At 37.3% G+C, this 20,303-nt stretch overlaps 1 protein-coding gene across 7 annotated transcripts in view; it reads left to right on the top strand.

Moving 5' to 3' along the window:
• Window positions 1-20,303, top strand: part of DTNA (dystrobrevin alpha) — a 392,643-nt gene that overhangs the window by 167,949 nt on the left and 204,391 nt on the right. For all 7 annotated transcript variants that reach the window (XM_025365041.1, XM_025365048.1, XM_025365046.1 and 4 more), the window contains exon 2: window positions 14,155-14,279. The gene's annotated coding sequence lies outside the window, so the exon portion shown is untranslated. The remainder of the gene's footprint in view (window positions 1-14,154; window positions 14,280-20,303) is intronic.

The raw sequence follows: 20,303 nt of genomic DNA on the forward strand, positions 1-20,303 counted from the left end.
GTACTATCCTATAGAAACAGGACGCAAGCCACATATGTAATTATAAATTTTCTAGTAGCCATATTAAAAAAGGAAAAACAAACGGGTGAAATTAATCTAAATATATTTTACTTAGTCCAATATATCAAAAATATTATTTCAACAGGTAACTAATATAAAAAGTTAGTAATGAGGTCTTTTTATTCCTTTTTTGTACTGTATGCTTGAAATCCTGTATAGATTTTATACTTCCAACACATCTTGATTTGGGCTAGCCACATTTCAGCTGCCCAATAGCCACATGTAGCCAATGACTACTGGACTGGACAGCCCAGGTATAAGGCAGGCACTTCTTTGTACAACAATATCTTATTTGGAATGCCTAGCTTCAGATATTTCAGCTCTCAGTTTGAACATGTTTTTCCTTACAGAAGAAATCCATATGTATAAATATTTCAGTCTAGATTCTAACACATACACACACACACACACACACACACACACACTCATTTAACATCTGGGTTTTAACAACCTATCCTGATCTTCTTCTAAATAAACCTGAAAAATAAAATGTTTCCTCTCACCAGCCCTTTCTGAAGGAACATGTGAGCCTGTTATCTTGCGCATTAACCGGTGACCGTATTTAGTGTTGTCAGAGCTGCTGACTCATTGCCTGTGAATGGCCCTGCTGCCAGTGGTGATTGTTTGACAGAATGCCAGTAATGGCTGCCGAGGGCTGCTGAAAAGCTGACCTTGTAACAACATCCACATTCTTTTGGCTGCTTTTGCTCACATACTCTCAACTCAAAAACTGTTTTCAAAACAAAAGTATAATGAAGTACTGAGCCTTTAAAAGCGATTGTATTTCAGTTTTTTAAATTATCTGAGTGTATGAAGGAGGGCAGAAGGCAAAGAAATGAGTATAAAGGGAGGGAATCATCCTTGAAAGTCGACATTTGACCTACAGGCATATACTTGGGTAGTGTTCTAAGACGGCATGGGCATCCAAATGAAGCAAAGCTGTGTAAACTAAAAATAAAATTCTAAGCCCCCCAACCATCTGAATGGACCTCTCCTCTCAGTCAAGGGCATTCCAAAGTTAACCTGAAAAACTAGTTCAGGCCATGAGAGGAAGTGGGGGGTCAGACATGCCTCATTATACTCTCCTCCCTTTGGAATTCAGGCACAACTGACCAGCATTAACATTAAAACAGAGATCTTAAGACTTGTTATAGCAATAGGTCACCAAATTCAAGCCTGATCTAGTATAGCACCACCTGACAGACAGCAGGCCCTGAAAGATATCAAAGTATTTTACTCTAAGATACATTTATTTGACATATTTTGAAATAGCCCTGCATAGCTATTGCTTATAGGGAAAATCTACATTCTGTAGAGAATCCCCTTCCCTTTCCAGGTATTTTTTTCTCATCCAGGAGAGAATCAACTAAGAGTCTGGCACCTTTTAAGTCTGATAAGAAACATTTATAATCTAATCTCTCTGAAGCCTGTTACCTGGAGACTTCTTCTGCATAGTAAGAACCTTGATCTCTAAAACCCCTTATCTTAGCCCAGACACTCCCTTCTGTTGATTCCAGGTCTTTAGACAATAACTTAAGTCTTCCAACCAATTGCCAATTAGAAATTGTTTGAATCTACCTATGACCTTGAAGCTCCCCACCCCTGCTTTGAGTTGTGCCACCTTTCCTGACCCAACCAATGTACATCTTACATGTATTGATTGATGTCTTATGTCTCCCTAAAATGTATAAAACTAAGCTGTAGCCTGACTACTTTGGGCACATGTTCTTAGGAGACAGGGCTGTGTCACTGACCATTGCCTACTCATATTTGGCTCAAAATTTATCTTTTCAAATATTTTTCAAAGTTTGACTCCTTTTGTCAACAATTATTATGATATCTACTTTTTATCTTTCTCAGTATCATTTATTAGCTCTGTGTTACTAACCTATTTGAAATTCTGTTTATTTGCAAAATGTATTCCATTCTCCACCCTGAAAACATTTTCCCCAAGTGAAGCTTCTAAACAAAGAATATGAGATGCTCTCCATTAATTAATAAGAGCTAAGGTACTGTTAAATACTTAAAACAGGGATCAAATTAGCAGTACTTACTAGATACTGCTCTAGCTAGCGGATACATTGATCATTCACACTATACTCAACTTTACCCATAAAATTTAACGTATGCCTTCCAGCTGCAGTATGTATTGATGGCCCTGCCTCCTGTTAGAGTACAAGTTTTCAGATTCTTCTCTTTTCCTGGTGACTAGGTCTGGAACGCTTAAGTCTTCTAAATTCCTACTTGGGCTGATATCCCTGCTCCCTCTTTCTGGCTTCTTTTACCCCAGAGTCTAATCTGTACTGGTAATAATATTTCCTTTCAGTTCACATCTCACACATAATAGCCAGAGTCTGTTTTGCTAATTTTAATCAGACAAAGGATGAGTTTCGCATAAATGAGTTTTCAATGAACAGGATGAATGAGCATTCAGCTAGTTGTTTTGGCATATTTTCACCACTAGAGGGAGATAAAGGCGCCTCTCCATCCACTATTCCCACTCTCTTTGCCCCAAGATAGGAGAGGTGACAGAGGTAAGTGCAGAGGATAATGGTGAGTGAGATCATGGAGGGAAATTAAGTTATATATTTGGAGAAATCAAAAATGGGGCACCTTGCAAACCCTTCCAGCATGTTTTATGTGGCCTACCCAGTTTGGGGCAACATTTATAAATTGGAAAATTTCACATAAATATCTGGATTTCCACCCTGAACTTGAAAATAGAAAGATGTGGCCATACTGTATATCTGCGCCTCTGTGTGGCAGTCAGAGGGAGCTTCTCTCTATAAACAAGGCACACACTCTTCATTTCAACTCCATCACTATCACTCTCTATTTTTCTAACACCAAGATTAAATGTAAGCTGTTACTTATTATCAAGCTTGCATCATTTTGTTGTTAAGGACTGTTGTTTTTTTTTTTTTTTTTTTCTTAATTTTTGTACTGAAGTCAAAGATGGTAAAAATAGCAAGCAAGCCTCTTGTAATTTCAAGGAAAATGAGGGAGAACACATTTCTTGGAGGCAGTAAAAAATATTCCTAAGAGTAAAATATGGAGGCACAATGTGACTGGTCTCCTTGACTTACACTTACCTGTTTCCATCATTTACATCAGCTAGATGTCCCTATGAGCTTAGCATAACCCTTTGGAAATACCTGCTTCCCAAGCATGCTATGGCAGGAAGAAGATCAGGGACTGGGTGATCCTAGGACCCAGTCAAATACCATCTCTCAGTTATCCCCACTAACCAGTGACTGAGAAATACCTCTCATGACTGATTACCCGAGGATTTGCAAAATTGACATGTGAGGGACAAAATCTCAGTCCTGCTCAAAATAGCAGGAAAACCGTATCTGCATGTAGCTTGTACTCACAGAAGAACTGCATAACTAAAATTTGGATTTAGGTAGGATAAGTTCCAACACACAGCTGATATTCTGATTTACTCATATCATTGCTTCTTGAGCTGAAAAAGAAATACTATAAATAGTAGTAATCATAGCTAACATCTGTTGAGTTGACAGTTGTGTCAGACTCTGCGCTAAGTGATATCCTTTAACCCTGAGGAACAACTGTGTTATTCAACCTCAGAGACTTGTCTCAGCCACCTTAATACATGCCCTTCCTTTTAGGACAATGGTTCTCAACATGAAGACACTTTCCCAGGATTCTTGAGGTTAAAACTATTTTAATAACAACTAACATATTATTTGCCTTTTTCACTATGTGGACATTCACACAGATGTGCAAAAGTAATGGTAAATAAAACTGCTGGAACCTCATTACTAGAGTTTGAAGGCAATGGCACCAAGCTCTACTGGTAGTTATATTTCTTCACTCCCATGCACTTCCAGTGAAAAACAAAGCAAGCAACAGCAGCAGCATGTTATTAAGTCTTGGAAGTGTAAATGATGTTATTTTTTATTTATTTTTACATTTTATTTTTTTGAGACAGGCTCTCACTCTATCATCCAAGCTGGAGTTCATTGGCACAATCGTGGCTCACTGCAGCCGTGAACCCCTGGGCTCAAGCGATCCTCTTATCTCAGCCTCCTAAGGTGCTGGGACTACATAAAGGTGCATGCCACCACGCCTAGCTAATTTTTTCTTTTTTTGTAGAAACAAGGTCTTGATATGTCTTGCTATGCCCAGGCTGGTCTTGAACTCCCAGGCTCAAGTGATCCTCCTGCCTTGGCCTCCCAAAGTGTTGGGATTACAGGCATGAGCCACCATGCCTGGCCACATCTTTTTAATAGTGCAAGGAAATGGGAAGTATGCATAAAGCACTTTGGAAATATGTTGAAGTGCAACAGTTGTCTCCAAGTATTACTGTTCACGGTACAAGTGGAACTAGTCACTTCTTTCATAGAACATTTTTATTTAAAAGAACAATGAGCAGACAACTATGATTATTTCAGCAAGGGTATTTGACAAATTTTTTTTGAAAATGAGTGAAGTAAGCTTGTCACTTCAGGAAAAACAACTGATAGGAATTTCTGACAATGATAAAATTCAAACTTTCAAGTAGAAATTAGAATTTTGAAAAGCCTACATCTGCCACTATAAGCTTGACAGCTTCTCAGTACCTTTCTGATGAGACTCGTGGTGATATTAACAGAAGTGATTTTTTGTTATTGAAAATAAAATGTAAACATTTGGGAAATCTGCTTTACTAAGTGAGCCAGAACAATTCATTCTGTCATAAACTCATATATAGATTTTTTAAAAAACTATACCAAGTATGAGACAGATAATTGAGTTGACTGTAATAGATATATGTTTCAGATTCCACATTCCATTTTTAAGGAAGAATCAGTTGTTGAATTTCACTGTTGTATCAAAGAAAACTGTCCATAATAATCTGAAAGGCTATGAAAAGACTCTGCCATTTCAAACTACATGTCTATGTGAGCCTGGAGTGTCTTCATATTTGTCAACCAAAACATATTCCAGTAGATTAAGTGCAGAAGCAGAGATGTAAATCTAGCTATCTTCCACTAAGCCAGATATTAGGGGATTTCCAAAAAATGTAAAACCATGCTTATCACCAAAATTTTGTCTTGGAAAATATTTCTATTTTATTAAAAATATATATTATTTATGTCACATGTAATGGGTTTATCATTGTCACATAAATGAATTTATACACCAATTATTTTAAGATGCTCCAATCACATGGCTTATTAAATCAATTTTAAACGTATAATGAGAATCAAGGGAGGAAAGATGGGGTGGGTTAATGCACTTAGAATAGTATGCAAGTGGGATAAAATGAACTCTACAACCTGAATGCTGGGTTATATGATGTCCATATATCTCATTTCTGCTACACTAGCCTTCCAAACTGGTGGTGTGGTTATGGGGTGAGAATAGGGTTTGAGGAAGGGGTCTAAACAGACAGGTGGAAGGTGTCTGGGGGACAGACTAGGTCTATCACAGAGATACAAGGGCAAGTACACATATCAATAGCTTTAACTTTCCATTAGCTTTCCAAGTAGCTTTGGGTTTTATCTGCAGTGAATTTATAAATAAATATTTTTAAAGTTTGTAAGTTTTCATTTCTAATAGGGTAAATATTGATAGGTATAACAAACAAACAAAAGCTCTTGGGGTCTTCAGAACAAAAAGTTTAAAAACCTCTGATGTAGGATACGGGATCACTTTTTTTAACCCCAAAGTAGCAAGGCAATTTATTTATACCAAGTTAAATGATTTATCTTCTATCTTCTTCTTCTTCTTCTTCTTCTTCTTCTTCTTCTTTTTTTTTTTTAAAGGTACTCATCTCCCCGGAGTCAGATGAAAATGCTAAGTCAAGCTCTCAGTAACCCTCAGGTGGCTGCTAAGGCATATGTCATATGCAAGGCCACCAGTTAAGGTAGAAATGCACCACTAATGGGCAAGACCTGAGCATTCGTTCCAAGAATTAGATGCTTCTGTCTTTTTATGATTTCCAGTAAAAGTATCTCTTTGTCTAAGAAAACAACCATCTGTATTTTGCACACAAATATTTTTTTCCTTAGGGAAACAAAATATACATTACAAACAATGACAGCAAAATATTAAAAATCTGATTTTCATGCCTAAGAGTTTGTCAGTGAAATTGTGTCCAAATAACTGCTACATTTGCATACACATTTTTTATGAAAGCAAGCTTTATGATTGGGGTTTAATGCATATTAGGGAAGAATGATGTTTAAAAATGTGGAATTACCTATGCTCAGTACAAACTTATTCATTATATTTGTGGGAAGTATGGTACTCTGCTTGCAAACGTTTTCTCTCCTCTCCACTCACCCTGTTTTTTGTGTTATTAATGTAACTGTTAGAGTTCCTACAAAATCTTTTTTTATTTTGCCTTTTTTTGTTCTATATCTAGTTTTATAAGGTTTTATCCTTTCTTTATTTCTTCCTTCCTTCTTTTCTAATTGAACTTTACATCATAGTATCAACAGACAGTTATACCAGATCATACTGTATCAGTCTCTTAGAAGTGTGCAGTGGGCTTTCTCTAACAAGTGAATGCATGGAAATTATGAGCAAAATCATGATCACATAGTATCAGAGAGATTTCAATAGACTCTATGGTATACTGCTTGCAGGTAACTACAAATATGGCTTTTTAAAAGCCAGTTAGACTAACCTTTGACACATTTTTACTTAACCTGCAAAATTCAATTTAATTCTTTTTTCGGCCAATTTGGTGGGTGTAATGAGATGCGGGAGACAAAAGACTGCACTTGGGAAAACGTTGTTTTTTTGTCCTGATCAGCAAAAATACATGAATCTTTCTGCCTTGGAATTAATTTCAACATGGAGAATGTAAAGCTTTAATGAGATTCATCACTGTGGGGTGGCATTTATCTATACTTGGTTTTAGTTGCATATTGCCCTACTTACATTCATAAAAGGAGATTTTCATCTAAGAAAACCTGAGATACTTACGTTTAGTGATTATTTGTGTAGGTAAATACACCATGAGACTCTCATTGGTTTCTCAACTGTATTTTTTAAAAAGATACAAAATGAGATAATCACTCCCTTTAAAAGTGTATTCTAAGAAAGTGACTCCTATTTTTCTGATATTTTGGGATGCCTGAGTTTTGTACAGTAGCAATTTCTATAACAAAATAAACCTTAATATAAAAATGAAATAGTGACTTACTGCTTTACCCTGAAATGTAGCTGACATGTGTTCTGTGTGAATGTGTGTATAAAGTACGTGAATAAAATAAAGGATCATTCAGCCACTACTGATGTCTCAGATCTTCATATGTATCATATCCTTTAATGAGCAAGTTGAATAAAAATAATTTCATAGCCATAAACGGAGGAAGTATTCATGCTGAATATGTATAGATTGCTAATAGGACATAAAAGTTTCAAATATTAAAACAAAATTATATATAGTTTACAGTCCCTCAACTATTTTCTCAAAAATTATGATGTGTGTGTATATATGCACAAACATATGCCTGTGTGTGTGTGTGTGTGTAACTGGAAGTAAATGTATAAAATCTTCATAGGGGTTTCCTGTGAGGTGGAATGTGGGTGATACTAATTTTCTTCACAATTTATCGTATTTTCCACATTTCCTAAAAGGAAAGTTACTTTGATTAAAACACACACACACACACGCACGCACTTTAAAAACTCCATGTTTGTTGTCTCTTATCTATTTTTAATAAAACGATTTTTAATAAGTATTAGCATGTAAGCCCAATTATTTTTACATTTTGTTTGTTTGTTTGTTTTTTGAGACAGGGTCTCACTCTGTCACCCAGGCTGAAATGCAGTGGCACAATCTTGGCTCACTGCAACCTTCGCCTCCTGGGCTCAGGTTATCTCCCACCTCAGCCTTCCGAGCAGCTGGGACCACAGGTATGCACCACCATGCCCAGCTAATTTTTGTATTATTATTATTTTTTTTTTTATTTCTACAAAATTTCTGAGATACTTAAGTAAACTTAATCACTGGGGTTTTGTCATGTTGCCCAGGCTGGTCTCGAACTCCTGAGCTCAAGGGATCTGCTTGCCTTGGCCTCTGAAAGTGCTGGGACTACAGGCATGAGCCACCTTACCTTTTAAAAATGCAAGTATCATCTCGATAACCAACTGTCTTAACCTTACAATAAAATGCAACAGAAAGATACACAGAGCCAGTCTTTCAGAAATTAAAAAAAAAAATGCTGTGCAAGAAACAGCTGGTAAATCCTTCATAAACCACCTTCATTTTTCTCAGCACCTTTAAAACAGTTGACTGGATACCCAGCTGAACTGAGATTGACAGGCAGGCCATCATGTTATTTCTTAAGTGTTCCTGAATGTCAGCAGCTCTTCGGCTTTGTGGCATGAAAAATTCTACATTCTTTGCTGAAGGTATATATTTTTTCCTCTTAACAGCTATTTTCTACAAATATTGTTCTCTCTGCCTTATCTTACTTTAACCTAAGTGATAAGGTACAACTTTTTATACACTTCTATTGGCGAAATATCAAGAATAAAACCGAATTCTCTGCTACTATCTTATACTTCTCAAATATCTTCTTGCTGTCTCGTTAAGTTCTATCAGAGATAAGTATTAAAGTAGGTATCTGAAAAGTGAGGCACAGTAGTGGCCTATATGGATACCCAGAATTGTGAAGTACACACATGTTTCTGCAACCATTGGGCTGTGATTTGATGGAAACAAATTATAGATGCACAACCTCTTCTGAGATTAGATTAATTTCCCTGATTATTTGTCCAAAGATTTAAAAACTTCACAGAAATGAGGTTGCCACCCAGCATAGGAGCTGATGCAGCCAGTCTCAATGGCACTTTCCTTCAGGCCCAGAATCCCTAATGGGAGAGGCCTGCCTGACTGTGTGATCTTGCCCTTCCGCGAAGGTGCCACACTGGATGTGAACAACTAAACTGTCACAGCCACAGCCCCTTTATCCTAGGGGCTTGAAGAAATAAGCTATGCCCTTAATAGGAAGTAAAGACACCCAAGACATTTCTGCCTCTCATACTGAGCTCTGTGTCAACAAGAACAAGTCCTTAAAATAGAGAGGATGCCTAAGCATCCAATAGCACTAATTCTGTTTCCAGCTTTTAACTGTCCAAAAAGCCCATTTCTCAGCCGTCCTCTCCCTGACTCTGACTTAATATCCTTGCGTCTGGGGTGATTCTGGGTTTAGTCCAAGGGCCATGATTCCAAATCCATTTTACTACAACTTTCTAAGCCACTTTGACGTTCTTAGGCCGATAACTAATAATCTGGTGAAATTACTTGCGTAAGTTTATACTGCAACTCTGTACAGGAACCAGATGTGAAAACATGAGCTTCGTGTTTGCTAACTGTTCCACCATCAATCATTTATTCAAACAAACATTTAGTGATGATGGCTATTCATCATTAAAAATTATGTGCTAGAGATGATGAAGAAACAAGCAATAAGTCTCTGCCCAGAGTTGCACATATTCTTATAAAGGGATAAGAAAATTCACGGTAATTTAAAATGATAACAGGTGCTGCAATGAAAGACGTCCCAAGAGTGGTGTGGCAGCACTCAGGACTAGAATACAGAGAGGGTCTAAGAGCACAGCTGGGAGGTGCAGGAAGGAATTCACGTGGTATATAGAGTTGCAGGAAGCTTCAAAAGGGAATTTAGACTTACCTTGTTCAACTTCAGAGGTCTGGATGGGACCTGTGGTAAAATTACAGAATAGTATTAGGACTCAAAGGAACTCGGACCACCTACCAGGGTATCTCAACCCGGGTACAATCAACATTTTGGACTGTTCATTATTTGGCTGGGGTTGGGGGGTGGTAGTCCTGTGAATTTCCAGATGTTCAGCGGCATCCTGACCTGTACCTACTAGATGCCAGTTGCATGTACCCACCCTGCACAACCAAAAATGTCTCCAGACATTGTCATGTATCCCCTGGGGGCAAAATCACCCTGATTGAGAACCACTGAACAAAAGTCACACCCTCAAAAGAAGTCCTGGAGAGCACCTTTTTATTCCTCCTTTTAATATTTAGGCTACCCATTCTTGAATAATAATGAAAGTAGCTAAAATTTCTGCTTGGATTCCTTATATTTTTAGTGTGAATAAAATAATCATGAATTCTTCAGATTGTGATGAAATTATTTTTAATATGGTGCAAGTTCACAGGGGTAAGAGAAAGGAAATTGAACCAAATATTTCTAAGAAAAAGAAGACAAATTTTAAAATAAGAAAGTGTAATAGGATTTTTCTTTTACTACATTCTTGCTGGTTAATCATATATTTCACCCTATCTTGTTTATTCTGTGTAGAAATAAAATCATCATCTAGAAGCTTTAATCTGACTTGCAAATCTTTGTGCGAAAGAAAAATACAAACTTCTTAGATTTAAATTTGGTGACAACCAAAAATATACGTTCATTCATACATTTATTTGTTCATGCAATAAATATTACTGCAGGCGTACTGTGTGCCAGCCATCATTCTAAGCGTCAGGTGCACAACAATGAAAAAAGTTGCTGCCTTTGTGGAGCTATATTCTGGTGTGAAGAGACAATGAATAAATAATAATCAGGTAGTGGCAGTACAGGGGAATATATCAAAATAAACAATAGAGAGTGAGGACAGAGTGCTATTTATGGTAGGAACATCAGTCCAAGCATAAATAGGAATAATAACACAAAGGTTAACTCTTCTCCAGTCTAATACTTGGCTAGGTCCCACAGAATCTGGGTTGAGAGGACTACATATCTGTGTGATAAACATGTATGCTTTACCAAATCCCACCACTACAAATGATTATTGAGCCTCTATTTAAAATTGATACCATTGATATGGAGATCACTACCTTTTTAGGTGGCCCATTCTGTTTTTGCATCCTCCAATTTGAGGGGGTCCTCTTATTAAGCAAAAATGTGACTCCTGCAACTTCCATCCAACCTATATGCCTAAAATGCAGCACCCAAAATAAATGAAATACTTCTTTCTTTATGGTACTCTGTGGTAAGACACTGGCTCCTAACTCCAGTCCAGACCCTGGCTGAAAGCTTTTATGGGAGCTTAGTAAAGAATACAATATTTTTATTTTATACCATGACACTAAAATTTAATTTCTAACCACAAGTCAGCCATCCTAGAATTTAAGTTAGCTGACCTGTAATTTAAATAAGAATTTAAAGAGAGAAGGGGCCAGGCACGGTGGTTCATGCCTGTAATCCCACCACGTTGGGAGGCTGAGGCGGGCGGATTGTTTGAGCTCAGATGTTTGAGACCAGCCTGGGCAACATAGCAAAATCTCATCTCCAAAAAATACAAAAATTAACTGAGTGTGGTGCTGAGCACCTGCAGTCCCAGCTACTCAGGAGGCTGAGATGGGAAGATTGCTTGAGCCTGAGGAGTTTGAGGCTGCAGTGAGCCACAATCATGCCACTGCACTCAGTATGGGTGAGAGAGCAAGACCTTGTCTCAAAGAGAGAGAGAATGGAGAAAGGTATCATTTTTATTCCCACCCAATGTTCATGTGACAATTTTGCTTTGCAAGTGTCCAGTAGGCTGCAGGAAGAGTAGAGTAGGATTGATGCCTTTAATTCACTAGCCACTTGGGAAGCTGCCACCCTCAGGTGAAAGAAAGAGTAGAAAGAATTGAGGGTATTTAACTCTGCATACTCTGGAGTTGCCATGCAGGATAGAAGCCAAGAATGGTAGGGATTGATCTGCCTCCAGATTAGACAACTAACTTCTTTTAATCACTATCTGTGGTATATGGGGTGAAATGGGGCCACTTCTTGGTAGAAGAGGAACAGCAGAATCTAAAGCTGGCTTGTGATCCAGAGACCACCCAAGGTGCAACTTTTATGAATCATAGATCCTGGTCAAGATGTCAACCTGGACCACCCATGTGGTACTTTAACACAGTGTCTCTATCTGAGCATTGTTTAGGCTCCCTCCAAATCTACTGCAGTCTGGAGTAACCCATTGGACCTGCACAAAGAAAAAAGAAATATGCAAGTCATCCTTCCCAAAATTGTCAGGTACAGGAGCAACAACCAGCAGCCAAATCCTAAGAGGTCCCTAGAACAATACCAGGTGATTTCTTGAGTGATTCTACATCACCAGATAGAGCTGGATATAAGTTTATCTCACTTTATTATATACATAGATATAGCCTAAGGTGAAAATATAATACATTAGATTGTATGCAATTTTCATTTCTTACCAGGTACTATGGCTTAGAGAGCTGTGTTCATGAGGAGAAATATTTTTAATATATAACTTATTCTCAGATACATAGGTCTAATCTACTCCAACTCCAATTTTAAAAGAAATAATAGCATGTACTTTAAGAAACAAAAAATATCTGAAAGTACTACTGTTGTAATAATACATTTAATTCAAAGAATGTCAAACAGATGTGTGCGCCTAGAATCATAGCACGGGGAAAGACTGTTGGGTCCGAATGTCACAGAACAGTGGTTAATTGTGTAGTGAAAGTCTCTTTATATCATATTAAATTGTATTAGGTCATTCTCACACTACTATAAAGAACTGCCCATGACTGAGTAATTTATAAAGGAAAGAAGTATAACTGACTCAGTTCCAGATGGCTGGTGAGGCCTCAGGAAACTTACAATCATGGTGGAAGTGGAAGCAAACACGTCCTTCTTCATGTGGCAGCAAGAGAGAGAATTGCCGAGCAAAGAGGGAAAAGCCCCTATACTGTCACAAGAACAGCATGGGGATAATAGCCTCCATGAGTCAATTATCTCCTATTGGGCCCCTCCCATGATATGTGGGGATTATGAGAACTACAAGTCAAGATGAGATTTGGGTGGGGACACAGCAAAACCATATCATAAATAAACCTCACGTAATAATGAACATGCCTGATAACTTAGATAAGAGGAAGGGGAAGATTTTGTTATAGAATTTTCTTTATGTACCTCAAATCATAGGAAGCCTGAACCCAGTCATGAAAGCTAAAATAATTATTGTGTTCATTTTAGATAACCTGGGTTGGGAGAGGAAAGCATGGGGTGGGAGTCAGAAGCAGAAGGCACCCATCACTCAGCAAAGGTGCAGAGCTGGGTTCCTTCCATCCCTTTCCTTTCCATCCCCATTGCCACCAGATGCCTTGTCCCTTTTACTTTACTGTGTCCCTCCTCCCCACACTTTTCCTTCATCTTAACATGAGATTCCCTAAGCTTCAAAGTTTTGCTGCTTCAAGCCATCTGGCACCTGGGATAGTAACACCCAGCCTGTTTGTTCACAGGGAGAAGCAAGGAGGAAAGGGTGAGGAGGAAGAGAACACTGGGGAGGACTGGCTGAGGGGAGATGATGAGTGGGGTGCCTGGGTCACTCCCAGGCATAGGGTTGGGGATCTTGGGCATTGGGGAGGGCAGTCTAGAGCTGTGTCTTTCAGTTCTCATTTAGAAATTTTCTCAGAAGGCAAAAGCATATAAAATCATTCAGCTTAGTTAAGAAAAATTAACAGCCAATCTTGTGAAATATTTACAATTTATATGTTATTACTATACAACATAATCATATGGATTATTAAGTAACATTAGGTTGCCTTTTTAGTCCACTCTTACAGGGTATCTACTTAAGACTGCTCAAGCTCAATCCATCAGAGGAAATGTTAGTCCAAGGGTTCTGATCTTAGTACTACTTTACTTGGCTTTAGTAAAAACTGTGGCAATAAAATATTCCAGAAAACTATCTGCTTGGAAAACAAAGAAGATTCCATGTTTTCCCATTTCTGGTTTTACAATCAACTAAATCCATAGAGCTATATCAGGAACCCGAGGTTCCAGGTCACTCTCTATCTTTAACCAGCTTTTAAATCTTGGATGATCACTTCATCCCTCTGGGACTCACTGTCCTCATCAGTGAAATGACTTCTACCATAAATGTCTATTTTTATAAATATTTCTTATACCAAATGAAAAGCAAAGTTCCAAATTGCATACGTTATTAATAGAGGATATGGGGATTTATAAAATATCATATGTTCTAGATCTGCCAATTCTGGCTTCCTGTTTGTGTAATAAATATAGAAGTGTGAATTGCTTAGCTAAATAAAAGTCTACTTTCTCATTGCAGATAAATAGGATTTACCAATCCTTGGATGAAGTGCTTGGGAAGTCTTTAAGTGCCATAATCAACTGCCATTTCAAAGAATATAGATGGTTTTGAAAAGTTCATGCTGTCCCTTCATTGAATTTTAGGTGAGTGTGTTTAAGACAAAGAACTTAAGATGAATATTGAACTGTTTCTCTTTAAAGTGATCCTCTCCTTTGCCTGAAAAGAAAATGGGTTTAACTATTATCAATGCTGAGGTGGCGCAAGATGGCTAAATAAATATTATCAATGCCTTTCAGTTTCGCACCTTTAGTGAGGTTCCAGACAATGAAAGACTTACTCTCTTTATTTTTTGTTTATTTATTGTTAGTATTATTATCAGAAACCATCTGAACTGTGAGCTCTATAACATGGAAGTTGTCTTGACTGTCACTTCCTGGATTCTATTAAGCAAATGCCAAAATGCTTCATTCTATTCTAAAGGTTATATGATTTGTAAAATATAAAATGTATTTAATATCAGAGTAATAAACCAGAATGAGACAAAATTTTTGATGGCATAAACTGAATGAAAATTTGATGGTGATAATAATGGTTTAATCACTAACAAATCTGTGTTTGAGATAGGGATAACATTTTAGATGCTGCTTATCGGGAGATTTTACTTAGAATTAAAAGTAGGGCATGGTTGAAGGCAGGTGTGCTAAATTTTTAAAGTGCTATGTACAATTAAGCACCCACACACACACACACACATTACGCTTTGTTTTGTCTGGCCATAAAATGGATGAATAAATATATTTTACATCATCATATGTCATCACCTTTCCATGTTAGAAAACAGAAGAGCCTAAAATTGGTGCTTTAATATTAGTCTGATATATGCCGTCGCCATTTTTCAGCAGAATAGAGGGGAATGGAGAAAGTGAGTGGTGGTCATATTGAGGATATTGTGTGGCTTTCTACCTCCTCCTAAGTCTAGTTTTCAAAGTGTGGCTTTATTATGTACTTTGAAGAAAGGTGATCTTCAGAACACCAGCATATACCTATGTTTACAATTCCAATAAAATAATGCAGCTGACAGAGCATTGGCCACTGTCTGAATCTAATCTGAAAGGCAGAGATGCTTCCTTAATACTTTTGATTAGCTTCAAAATGATGGCAAATAATGCTTTCATAAACTTACGTGTGTATAAATTTGGTTTATGGAGATTGGATGTAGAACTAAAATGGTAATTCTATTTATTTACAAGATGTGTGTTGAACGCAGTTCCCAGAAGCTAAACTTGGTGCCCATCAAAAATACCAGTAAATCAGTTTGCCTAGTGTAACAGTTACTGTAGAAGAAGAAAATGAAAATGAAAAACTTATTTTCTGAATCCTTTATTTTCCACGTGTGCCCATCTGTGCCTGTTACCTTCAGGGCCATTCCTTGCCCTGCTCCACCTCTGTTCATTCCACAGGAACTGACCCTATGGGCTGTATTTTCCAGCCACAGCCTCCCCTCCACTCCTACACCTTACCTCCAGCTTCTTCCAGTGACCCTGAACCCTGAACCTCATTAACACCACCTCTTCCCTTTTATCCCTTGAGAATCATGAGTGATAGTGCCTTTGGCTTCCTGAGACTGCTCGTCTTTAATTTGTTGTTTTTTTGGTTTTTTTTTTTTTTTTTTTTTTTGAGCCGGAGTCTTGCTCTGTCACCCAGGCTAGAGTGCAGTGGCCAGATCTCAGCTCACTGCAAGCTCCGCCTCCCAGGTTCACGCCATTCTCCTGCCTCAGCCTCCCGAGTAGCTGGGACTACAGGCGCCCGCCACCTCGCCCGGCTAGTTTTTTTTTTTTGTATTTTTTAGTAGAGACGAGGTTTCACCGTGTTAGCCAGGATGGTCTCGATCTCCTGACCTCGTGATCCGCCCGTCTCGGCCTCCCAAAGTGCTGGGATTACAGGCTTGAGCCACCGCGCCCGGCATTTGACTCACCGTTCCCAATTTAGCTTCTCAGTTCTTTCATCTTTGTAATCATTTCCTTGTATTAAAGTTTATCATTTTAAATACTTAGAATGTTTACTTTTCCCTTGGTTGAATCCTAACTAATCCATCAATACTTCATTAATTTCTTCCAAAATTATTGGAAGAAAAATGAACACGGATTACTTGCTTCTTAAGAAAACAAATGCTTCCTAAGAAATTAAATTTAAATGTAAAGTTGGGCAGGGTGTTTTTTACTTTTAAAATACTTTATACTAAGACATTGAGATATACATACAAAGAGGTCACAATTAAGTGTATATCTCGATGAATTTTCACAAAGTATATACTTCCAATAAGATCAAGAAGTAGATTACCAATGCCCCCAGAAGTCCTGCTCATGTGACCTTCCAGTCATTCCTCCAACAGAGGAAACCATCGTCATGGCTTATATGACCACTAACTAATTTTGCCTATTCTAGAACTTTATCTAATGGACTCATACAGTGTGTCATTTATTTATTTAGTAAAATTTATTTGAGAGCAATTTAGGTCACCCAAAAATTGAGTGGAAAGTACAGTTTTTATATATCTGCCTACATACACACATACACACACACACACACACACACACACAATGGGCATCCTCCATCAGAATGGTATATTTGTTACTATCAATGAACCTACATTAACCCATCATCAACTGAAGTCCACAGTTTACATTAGGGTACATTCTTGGTGTTGTGCATTCTATGGGCTTTGACAAATGCATAAATGACATGTTTCCATCACTGTGATATCATACAGAATAGTTTCACTGCCCTAAAACTCCTCTGTGCTCTGCCCATTCATCCCTCCTTCGCACCTCACTCTCATCTTTTCCCTGGCTCCATAGTTTTACCTTTTCCGAAATGTCATATCGTTGAAATCATACAGTGTGTAGCCTTTTCAGGTTGGCCTCTTTCACTCAGTAATATGCATTTAAGTTTCCTTCATGGCTTTTCATGGCTTGATAGTTCATTTTGTTTTAGTGTTGAGTAATATTCCACTGCCTGGATGTACCACATTTAATTGGTGTATTCACCTATTGGAGGACATTTTTGTTGTTTCCTTGTTTTGAAAATGATGAATAAAGCTGATGTAAACATCCAGTGTAGGTTTTTGTGTGGACATAAATTTTCAACTCATTTGGGTAAATATTTTAGGTTGGTGCAAAGGTAATTGCAGTTTTGCCATTACTTTTTGATTTAACTACTTTTGCCCCAACCTGATATCAAGGAGTGTCATTGCTGGATCATAGGGTAAAAATACGTTTACTTTTGTAGAAACTGCTGCACTGTCTTTCAAGGTAATTGTATCATTTTGCATTTCCACCAGCAACAAATAAGTGTCCTGTTGCTCCATATCCTCTCCAGCATTTGATGTCAGTGTTTTAGAATTTGGTCAATCTAATAGGTGTATACTTCTGATTTTAATTAGCAGTTCCCTAATGATGTTGAACATCTCTTCATATGCTTACTTTCTATCTTTGTATCTTCTTTGGTGAGGTGTCTGTTCAGATCTTTGGCCCATTTTTTAACTGGGTTGTTTTCTTATTGTTGAGAGTTAAAAGTTCTTTGTATATTATGGCTAATAATCCTTTATCACATGTGTCTTTTGAAAATAATTTCTCTTATCTCTGTCTTCTCTTGTCATTCTCTTGAAGGTTTGTTTTTTTAAAAAACTGAAAAAAAATTAAACTTAATATATTTAAATCTATATCCTCAGCTGTTGAATATTGTAACATTAATTCATTGCTGTTAACACAATCATTGTCAAGTTTCCCATTTTGCATATCAAATTAATGGGAAGATTTTTAAATTTTCAGATATATCCCAAGTATTATTTTTATTTTTAAAATATCCTCATTTCACAAATTTTACTATGTATAGTATAAGAACTTCTTAATCTCATTCCAACATTCACATTTAAATCAGTTTCATTCCAGCATTCACATTTAAATCTAAAGCTTCTGATTTACTTCATTTTGGTTATTTTCACCTACAGTTGAAAGATCTGACCTCTCTATTTTAGTAATGGTTGTTTGCTACTTGAAGATGCCTTATGATCTGAACATTTCAAATTTCCTATAATAAATACTGGATGTATTGGAAAGCAATGTGACCAAGATCCCAGTGTCTGTCTTGATAACTAATCAGTTCACTCTATCTCAACAATTCCATTCATTCTAAAGAGATTCCTTGGTATTAAAGTCGCTTTTCACTTAATCATTTTGGTACTTCATTTAGTTATTTTAAATAGAAGGGCCTTGCTATTTTCATTTCCTTCTCATTTATTTATGTAGACGTGTTCCTTTTCAATCTTGTCTCAGAGGTCATCTCGACTGCTCATCTGTCCATTTTAATGTACTGTGGTTGGACTCTAAAGGACATGGTGTTCCTTCTACCAACAATTTTCATCTATTCAACCAATGTTAATGTTGAACCTGCAATGCCTAATTTCGAATCCTTTCAGACAATGTGCAAATGCCATCATGAGCAGAATTTCTAAAACTCCTTTATCATCCTAAAGCTGAGAGACACAGGTATGAGGAGCTTCATGATACAGTTTAAGACAATGAATAACTGATATTGCCAATACAAGTCTTCCCCTTATTTGATACAGCTCTAAAAATTCTAACCATTAACATTTCTCTCTAGCTTATATAAATGAGATTTTATAAAATTATAATTTTTAAAAAGTGCCATTGGATGGAAAAATGCACCCATTAATTATATATACTACATAATATGTAAATCTAATGAATTAGCAAGGAAGAGACCCCTGAAACAATGGTACAAACATTCAGCTCTGGAAGTTTTGGTACACATATGTAGGAAATGATCACACCAACTTTATGATGTTGCCTGTTGGGTCAAGGGAAACACCTGACATCAAAGATAACTCAGGCTGAACAGATCTTAATGTCACATTGGGAGAGAGGGGTGAGAAGAGTGGAGGTATTAGTCCTTACAATAATGAACAACATTGTGATGGGAGATTTTTTAATATATATATGTACTTTAGGTTCTGGGATACATGTGCAGAATGTGCAGGTTTGCTGCATAGGTATACAGGTGCCATGGTGGTTTGCTTTACCCATCAACCCATCATCTACATTAGGTATTTCTCCTAATGCTATCCCTCCCCTTGCCCCTCACCCCCCAACAGGCCCTGGTGTGTGATGTTCCCCTCCCTGTGCCCATATGTTCTCATTGTTCAACTCCCACTTATGAGTGAGAACACACAGTGTTTGGTTTTCTGTTCCTGTGTTAGTTTGCTGAGAATGATGGTTTCCAGCTTCATCCATATCCCTGCAAAGGACATGAACTCATTCTTTTTTTGGCTACATAGAATTCCATGGTGTATATGTGCCACATTTTCTTTATCCAGTCTAGCATTGATAGGCATTTGGGGCTGTTCCAAGTGTTTGCTTCTATGAATAGTGCTGCAATAAACATACGTGTGCATGTGTCTTTATAGTAGAATGATTTATAATCCTTTGGGTATATACCCAGTAATGGGATTGCTACGTCAAATGATATTTCTGGTTCTAGATCCTTGAGGAGTCGCCACACTGTCTTCCACAATGATTGAATTAATTTACACTCCCACCAACAATGTAAAAGCATTCCTATTTCTCCACATCCTTCCAGCATCTGTTGTTTCCTGACTTTTCAATGATTGCCATTCTAACTGGCATGAGATGGTATCTCATTGTGGTTTTGATTTGCATTTTTCTAATGACCAGTGATGATGAGCTAATTTTCGTATGTTTTTTGGCGACATAAATGTCTCCTTTTGAAAAGTGTCTGTTCATATCATTTGTCCACTTTTTGATGGGGTTGTTTTTTTCTTGTAACTTTGTTTAAGTTCCTTATAGATTCTGGATATTAGCCCTTTGTCAGATGAGTAGATTGCAAAAATTTTCTCCCATTCTGTAGATTTCCTCTTCACTCTAATGCTAGTTTCTTTTGCTGTGCAGAAGCTTTTTACTTTAATTAGATCCCATTTGTGAATTTTGGCTTTTGTTGCCATCCCTTTTGGTGTTTTAGTCATGAAGTCTTTGCCCATGCCTATGTCCTAAATGGTTTTGCCTAGGTTTTCTTCTAGGGTTTTTATGATTTTAGGCCTTACATCTAAGTGTTTAATCCATTTTGAGTTA

The sequence above is a fragment of the Theropithecus gelada genome, chromosome 18 (genome assembly GCF_003255815.1).
Source record: "Theropithecus gelada isolate Dixy chromosome 18, Tgel_1.0, whole genome shotgun sequence".
Lineage (NCBI taxonomy): Eukaryota > Metazoa > Chordata > Mammalia > Primates > Cercopithecidae > Theropithecus > Theropithecus gelada.